Genomic DNA, 9,207 nt, shown 5'->3' with positions numbered 1-9,207 from the left:
TTGAAGAATATTTCGATAGCAAATGTGTTATTCTATAAGAACATATTTCGACAATGAAACTTTCGAATAGTAGAGTGTTCTGATTATAAAACATTCACGTGACAAAGATTCGGAAATAGAAAGTTTTGTCGTAATGGCGTCAGGTTATGTGCCGTAAGAGCAACTTTGTATCATAAAAGGAACTTACGGATATATTGTTGCGTATGATGTAAATATGTAGTTGGATCCATCGGTCAAAATCGCCTCATCGTTCTGGAGCATTCGTTTGCTTATTTTGAATTTCACTGAATACACCACTTTAATTAATACACGTTGTAATTACGCCACTTTCTGAGCACAACTGCGTGTACGCGAGAGACAAGGTGGCAGCAGCGTCGCTGTCGACGATCTCCATTGGCTGATCGATTACTGCGCAATATCTCGATCGAACGTTCTTTCCCTCGCTGCTGTTGCTAAGCGAGGACCAGGACAAAAGTTGGCAGATATGGTCGTCGAATTATATCAGTATATGGTAGTGATAATGTAATTAGTGATCATGATACAGTTCAGAGATGACCTGCGTGCAGAAAACTCGTCGAAGCGTGTGCAGAGACAAACTTTGTGGGTAAGTGTACATGTTTAACCTTTGTCACACGTGGCTGTGAGTCGGCCGCCATTGTGTCCGTAATTTGTATTATCGTAGATAGTTCGAAAAAATTACAGTTTTGTGAGAAATTCTACGCGAGGGTACGACGTACATTAAAACGTTTATTTTAGGTTATCGAGGACACTGGTTCTTCGTTCAATTTATACGACCGTTGTAAACAAAACAGTGCGGACGTTCTGTATATTGTTCGTCTTTACAGTTGAATGGGACCAGTTAGAAATTACCTGCCGTTTCGACTAGTGGCTGTATTTACTCGGGATCGACGGGAGGTCGAAATCCATTTACAACGTCGTCGGTTTACAAGGATCACGAATATGGGTGTGTGCGTCGCTACTTGGTGAACTCTGGCGTTGTTACAGGTATGTCATTAACTGCATATACATTTGTCTTTTTTTTCTATATTATTAACCCATTAAGTAACAAAAGTTCTATTTAGAAAAACATTTTTTATTCGCATTAAAATTTATTTTAATATTATGTGATTTTTATGATGTTCAGATCTGTACAATATGCACTGCAATCTTTTTGCAATCATTTTTATAATACATTACAAATGACAAATAGATTCAGATATAATTTACTTGATTTTCCTAATGTGGAATATTCTCAGACTTGGATTAATAAAACCAATTGTATTTAACGTTATTCTGATTTTTAACTACATAAATGTTTGTAAAAGATTCTAATATTGATGTTCCTTGTTTTATACAGTACGCTGCACAAGTATTTTAATATTATTACATACTTCTGAGTGTTTATATATTGAATAGCACTCATGGTGATGTGTCAATCATGTAACTGGTATCGTTGGGTTATTTATAACCCATTAACATAGGGAAGTGATAAATAGTTTCTTCATAAATGTAAAAAAGAAGGTAAGTGTAAGATGAATCATATTTTTTAAATTACAACTATTATGCGATGAATGACTGAAATAATGTATGGAAACAACAAAATGGTATATCAACTAAATTATTTTCAATAGAATAAATCATTTTGAACTGAAGAAGGTAATCTGTAATGGAGATGATATTAATGCTATTAAAAATTCGAAGCAATAATAATTTTAGAAACTGTAGGTCAATCACAAACAAAATAATTGAAACAATTCTGAATCATTTGTGACCCAATGATACCAACATATTGGACAACAAGAAAGCTAGTTGTAACAAATATTAGTATTTTAAACAGTTTTAAATGGAAGTATTTTTTTCCTTTATAAAGGAATAAGGTCGATAAAGAAAGAAAACAGCAAATGTAACCAAATCGGTGCACTAGTTAATTTATTCATTCATTATGTTTTGAGGTTATACCGTGTATCAAATATGCCGACTTTTGCACGCACATTCGCGCGATAAAAATGCGTCACCTTTTGCATAATGTGATACAGAAACGATTAAATTCGCATATTAGCGCGTAATTTGTTGCAACGTAATTTCATTTTTTTTATCCATAACTAAAGGGATGTCGCATAGCGAGATGAAATTAGTCAAGGAGTAGAAATAGAATTTGCATACATTTCTAGTATATGCATTTTTCCTTATTTTTCACATATTCTTCTATATGAAAATATGTTCGAACTATTAATTGTTATTGATAATTTTATTGAATTGAATTATGTTCTACCCGAGAAAGTTGAGAAATCTTATTATATCATAGTAAATCATTTATAGATAATATATAAAAAGTACTTTGATCATAATGAAATCAATATTACATTTCATATACTTGAATTATCACGTAAATCGTAGTGGATCTGTGCCAAATTTCTAAATTTCGTATTATGAATAGTAAAGTTATATATCGACGAGTTTTCAAGCTCGTTGAGTTTCAAGCGTTCGGAAAACGTTGTTATCCAAGCATGCAAACGTCCCTTGTCCTCGGACACGCTTTTCGGTAAGATTCTGCGAAGACGACGTCCAAGTGCGCGACCCTGGTTAGACGGTCGTTCCACCCCCGTCTCGGGGGTGTTTGCCAATACCAATAAAACGATTTAAGCCAGATGCAAGTATCCCTCTTGCGCGTTCCTACGACTCATTCGGTGCGTTTAATGGCGGGTAGAGGAAGGTTCTGCGTCGCTAATACGAAACACATGTTGGGGGCTACGTCTTGCACCTGAGATTCGTCGGTTATAGGCGTTGTGTACGAGGTCGGATGGGCTCGTCTGGGGGTTGGTCAGGTGGTCGTGAAAATGGAAAACGTTTTCGGGACCGAACACCTGAGGAGAGCCCACGTGCCGACCAGATGTGCGGGGATCTGGCGATGTTTGCGCCGACCATAATGGGCGACAGGTACCTACGCAAGGGCACCTCTTCCCGCCACGTTACTATGAATTTTGTGCGTTTCTGTTTACTACGTTCGCTCAGTTTTTCTTTTCCCGTCGAAGTTTATGGCCGATACGGTTCACCCGGGGAAAGCAACGCGGAACGAAACAGTAAATGGATTTCCTGATGAGGCCCGAGCTGACGGTCCTGCTCTCGGGCTATTCGCAAGTTATAAGCTTAGGTTATTAGGTTGATGCCCATAAACTGTCGTTTTTACTTCAAAGGCATGTAACTCTATTAACATTTGGATTCAAATATTTAATTCGAAGTATTGTCTGTCGTTTTCATACAAATATTCTTTATAGAAAATTAATTATTACAAACAATACGAAGGCATTAATAACGACGAGGTTCGCTGAACCCCAGGGGATAATTAGTTTTATAAATTTTATTAATAACGGTAGGAACGTCCAAAAATAAAGCGTGACGTTGTGAATTCATGTCAACGCTTAATTTCTTTTCGCTGTTTTCCTTCCGCTGAAAACGAAGGATCGGTCGAATAAAAATGCTTTCTTATCACATGGTACGCGGTCGCGTTTCGTTCGGTTTCGCCGGTTAGGTTCGATCGTTTCTTCCATATTTTCTCGAACGAGAGAGTGGTTCGACGCGTTAACGGGGGTTGAAAGGTGGCCGGGCACCGTTTCAGCACGGCTAATTTCCTCGGCGGCGCACCATTCAAAATCCGGATCTGGCCTGTCCACGCTTCGAAATCATTAAAAACAAGTTAAACGCCCCCGTAGGACGGTTTTACGAGTCGTTCGCGTTCACGGGCTTAAATTATTACGTTATAACGTAGCGTTCGAGGATTCGAGACGTCGGGTTCGACGGCGCGCGAGTTCTGGGCACTCCGAAAAATGGGCACGTACCTGTCGCGGGCCCGTTTCCCGTTGCCTCGCGTCGAAATCTATGACGGTGTACGGGCGCCGGGCCGAAATCCAGCCGTTGGAAAGATTCGAGAAATTTCAACCGAGGTCTCCTCTCCTCCGACCTCTCGTAGAATCCGTTGGGCGGGCCCCGTTTGATGTGGGTACGAGGATCCCGTTAATAGACACGGATCTTGTTTATCAATCTATTACGCGTACCCTTGCGATTATAAATTATCTTTTCGATCAGATAGCCATGCCAGCCGTATTATTGCATACACACGCATACACTATAATCGCGGTATCTAGCGATCCGACGGTTCTCTTTACGCGCTCCCGTGCAAATATATTTCAAGCGGTAATTAGCTCAAATCATAATTTAACCGGTAGAGGCACCCGCGCACAATGCAAAAGTGGATAAGTCGAGAGATTAACGGACCGTGTACCGTAAGAAAAATGAAATATTCAAATGCCCCTCGGAAAAAATATTTTTTTTCTTATCTTACGAGGAATAATGCCTCCTCGCGCGCACCGGTGTCTAGCGCGGTGAAAAATGCATATAAAGGCGAATAAAATTTCTGGCCGTCTAAGCTCTTCCCAATTATAAATTAAACGTCTCTCTGCCGCGTATAACGGCGCGGTCACATTAACATTAATGATAACGAATGGCTTGACACGGCCGTCGCTAATCCCGTTCGCGACCTCCTCGCGGATAAACCGAAGAAGATCAGGTGCGGCGAAGGAACCGTTACGAAAGAATTATTTCGACGCGGTTAAATGACCTGTTTACGGCGGAAGAGGGGACCCCCCCGTATCGTATCTTCGATTTCGTTAAACTACTTTGATGGAATAACTTTGTTTCTCGAATCACCAATTCCGAAGCGTTTCGGCGCGATAGGCGAAGAGAAAAGAGTCAAGGGGAAGAACGAACGGAACGGAATCGACCGACCGTATACCAAGAGGTGGTCTTCCTTAAAAGCAATCGGTTGTACTACTATTTTGAACATTTCGTCGGGGTTAGGCCCTGAGATATAACCGGCCGAGATGAAATTATGGTCACCCCGTTTTAACCGAGCCTTTAACTTATGCGACATACACGCCGCTAAATTATGTAACGCCCCACGTAGACGCTCTACGGTCCCGCTGCTACAGGATGTTCCTGTGTACCGATGTTAACTCGCGATTCAGCCTTTTATCTTTCTCCCCCGCTTCTCTCTAGTACTACCTCCTACATCGCTCTTTCTTTGCTTCGACCACCGAGCAATTTGTTCGCGGACCACGTCGTCCTTTTGGCTACGCGCACGCAGAAATGTTTATCGACGTTTCGCCATTTTTAAAATTTTTTTTTCAATTAAAACTGCACCGCGATTGGCTCTTAATTTGCATCCGTTTATTCAACAGGTATTCCAGAAAACGTTTCATTTGTTATTAACCCTTGCACGAAATTTAATTTAAAATCACGTATTTATATAAAATTCACAGGACTTCTTTAACATTTCTAATCCCTCCTCGATAGTTTCTTTTCAACTTGAAACTAGAAACCCGAATCCAAGCGTATTTATCGCTCCGATCGAATTATTTTCTGTTCTCGATAAATCCTTTTTTTTGCACTCCTTGGTTAATCTCCGGGGACAAAATAGCAACTTCCGAGGTCTGCCAAATTGGCAAGAATTTCGTTTGCGATCTTATCGCGTCCCGCGTTAAACGTGCCTACACGATCCTAATATCCGCGCGGACCGTAAATGTGAATCTCGTTTGCAGTAAAAGTACAAAAGCAAATAGCTATACTCTGGGTACGCCGAGCTCACGATACGAGCGAATAATAAATACCTGTACAGTTTAGCGACCGTTTTAATCGTACGAGTTTCGGTAAGAGAAACATCAGGGAGACGCTCGATTCTCGCCGCGTAAATTACGACTCGCGCGCCGGGGGTGTTCTTGTGCACGCCCGTAGTGAAATACGATTTCACCTATTTCTAGTTCTTCCGTTTTCGCTTCTCCCTCGCGTCGCTCTCCTTTTTTTTCCGCGTCCTTTCAAACGCGAACGAGCAATTTGCTCGTGAATAACTCCCGGTTAGAGCGTGGACGATGGAATTTAATGCGCCAACCGTTGCCATCCTCGTCCGTTTCTTTCTGCATCGACAGCTCGTCCCGACGCTTTTATGGATTTTTCCGTTCGCGCGTCGCGAACAGAATAGGCGCGGACCTGACGGACTCGCGTAAAAGTTTAATCGAAAGTAAATGTTACGTTCGCAGCCTTTCTCGTCCGTTTACCTTCCATCTCCATTGAAACACCGGCAAGGGTATATTACAAGCACGATATCATCGGCGAATACAGATGATACTGTTTGAGGATTCCCGGCGCAAGCCGTGTCTTTTAATCCTCGGACGGCTGGCCCGGGGTCATTTCTGACCAATACTAAAGTCTCGATTTATGGGGCTCGTTCCAAATTAAATTTTCAAGCTATAATAATTAGAATTCTATTAACGTGGTCCGAGACCTCTTTGGATACAGATGAATAATTCATAACGTCAACTCGAGAACGCTACACTTTGTTTTTGGGTACATTAACACGACTTGTATAATTTAAATGTGCCTATATCGACGAGAAAAAATTGCATTTTTGGTGGAAATTGTGAAAGTACGCGACGAGTTCGAGAGGATATCAATATTGTTGCACGAGTTGTTTGGAAATTTAGAAAGCGGTATATTATGGGGCACCTATTCTTGGGTAGACATTGAAACTTATTGCTAATGCGATGATTGGCGTAGATGAAAAATACATTAGAAAGTTATAAGGTCTGGAGATTCGTCGAAGCATCGAATGATGGATCGAGGATACCATCGATCCTGTAATTGTTGTCTAGTCAAGGTACCAATCGTGTTAGAGATAGTTGGTCACGGATCATAGATCTTTTAATTGGTCGGACCAATGATTGAGAAACCGGGAATGGGGTGAGGTGGAACAAAGTTCACCAGCGGTCGCGAATAAATTATAGTAAGACCGAATTCGATTCGTCCTCTTTATTCAGAGCGAACACGAGCACGGTCGTGCGTCGCGAGGTGGACCTTCCACCTTCGAGGCGACGGCCTGGCCGATCCGTTTTCCAGATACCGTGGAGTCACTTTTTCGAATACAATTGCTGTTTAAAGAGATAACCGCGAAGCGGGAACGAGGGCACTCCGGGTCCGGGGCGTGCGTCATCGTCTTCCTACCGTTTCTTCTTTTCGAGTTCTCGTCGGTTGGCGCGACCGAGACGGAAAAAGAATGAAAAGAGCCGAGGAGAGAGCAGAACGAAAGAAAGGATTGAGCGGTCGGGGCTCGCAGTCTGGATGTAACCAACAAAGAGGGTGTCGAGAAGGGCAACGATGCCCCCACAATACCGCTCTGATAAACGAGGCGACATTGTCCGTCCGTCTTTACTCGCTTTGCGTCTCCGCTCTTCTTTTCCTTTCGCCCCTGCTCGCGGCAAAGAGAACAGCTCCCTGTCACTCACCGTGAAACGGTGCCTTTTCAATCACTTTTTCTTTTTTTTTTTTGTTCGAATTAGAAAACGCGACCCGCGAGAGTAGTATTTTCGCTATTTACTCGACATCCGGTAGGTGGGGTTCCTCCGGTACCGGACGCTCGGATCATTTGCCAAATTAATTAGGCGATCGCGTAGCTGCAAGTTATCGTCGTCTTTCGAGCAGGATCGATCGTCGATGAAGACTGTCGATGATCACCGATCCGACCTTGTTTCCGATGCCCATGTTCGGCGAAAAGGAAGGCCAAAAAGCGCAAGATGAGTTCCGAAATAAATTCGACAGGCGGAGCGGAGCGGGTCCGGGCCGGACGATCGAGATTGAGAGGCGTAATAATTGATCCGGTTGATTTTCTGAGACGTCGTCACGCGGGACCGTTTCGCGGCGTTGAAATTGCGAGCCGCTCGGCCGGTTGGCGCGGATTTAAGGCGAGAAAGCGAGGCTGCACGCACCGAATGCCCAGGACACGCCAGCAGAGAGACGGCTCAAAGCTGCAATTTATGTTTAACTGCCCTGGCAGTTCGTTAACGAGGACCCGCTACGGTCTTTATAAGCGCGACGTGTATCTACGATCGCCTGGCTCGAATTGGGTGGACACGTTCCCGCGGCTTTTCCCTCTGCCTTCCTTTTTTTTTGCCTTCATATTTTCGCTCGTTTAATATGCCCGTAGGCGCATAAATAAATCCCTAATTGGCCTGGATCCTATTTGTTTCTCTCCCACGTTGTCACGGCGTTTCGTCTCGTTCGTTCGACTCCTTAACTCCTCGGTTAAAAAACCCACCGAAAATCCATCGACTTTTGTACTCGGGAGATCGTCGGTTGTATACCTGTCGTTGATTAGGTGCAAACGACTCCGTGACAGCTGTTACGTAAAATATTCCGAATACTTGTCGGCCGTCTTTTTGAATAATTCTTCCGTGCCGCGGCTCGTAGTTTCTGCCCGCGAAACACCGAACGAACCTCTTCGCGCACCGCGTCATTATGAATTCCAACGCGTGAAATATACGCCGCCTTGTCCGTATGCTAATACTTTCAAACGTGGCAATAGACAACGATTTAAATCAATTACAACCAGACGCGCGCTAGACGCCGAACATCTTTCTTTCGCGGCGCACGTTCGAGGCAGCCGAGCGGCAACTCAATTTTGCCACGGTGTATCGAAACGCGCAGAGATATATCCGGGCGTCGTCTTTTCTCCGTGAATATGCGAAAGACGAGAAATTATGGTTCGCCAGGGGGTTAACTTATCGAAGATGTCAGTCTGATTAATGGCGCGTATTTTGGCCGATCGAGGCGAAACCCGAAAATTATTAATTTCGTGGCGGTACGTTGACCTCGGACTCGGCCACACTCGATGAATTTTATTTTGCGATGCCGTTGAGGTCAATGCATTATTCATGCGCGATTCGTCTCGTCATTCTTTCGCGATCGTTCGTACAGCGAGGTATTGCTGTAAAATTTCAACAACGATCATCGGGAAAGTGTCTGTGGACGCGAGGACGCCCCGAGACGCTCGTTTTTATCGCGTCGATTCAACGCTGCACCGTGGCCCGAAATGGTGACAAACATTCGACGATTTAAAATTCGAAATATTTTATTCAAAGATAATAGAACAATAACAAGCAATACCTACAGAATGTAATTAGTTTTATTAGGAACGTGACTCGTTTTTGTCAGGTCGAGACCATAATTTGTATCACAAATGCATCTTGCGATCGTCACGTTTAACTAGTAATATGGACCACGAGTCTGACTCGATATTACAAGGCGAGGGGTTAAACCGGTTCAATTTCAGCAACGAAGCGCGGTTCAATTTGAGCAGCATAGTCATCACCGACTTTTTATCGT

General features: G+C 43.3%; 1 long non-coding RNA gene across 2 annotated transcripts in view; it reads left to right on the top strand.

The window, feature by feature from the left end:
• The first annotated feature begins 350 nt into the window (after positions 1-350).
• Positions 351-9,207, top strand: part of LOC143351899 (uncharacterized) — a 259,623-nt gene continuing 250,766 nt past the window's right edge. For both annotated transcript variants that reach the window (XR_013081831.1, XR_013081833.1), the window contains exons 1-2: positions 351-604; positions 846-1,005. This is a non-coding gene — a long non-coding RNA (uncharacterized LOC143351899). The remainder of the gene's footprint in view (positions 605-845; positions 1,006-9,207) is intronic.

Source organism: Colletes latitarsis, chromosome 2, assembly GCF_051014445.1.
Source record: "Colletes latitarsis isolate SP2378_abdomen chromosome 2, iyColLati1, whole genome shotgun sequence".
In the NCBI taxonomy this organism is placed as follows: domain Eukaryota; kingdom Metazoa; phylum Arthropoda; class Insecta; order Hymenoptera; family Colletidae; genus Colletes; species Colletes latitarsis.
This window is presented reverse-complemented; position numbering and strand designations above follow the sequence as displayed.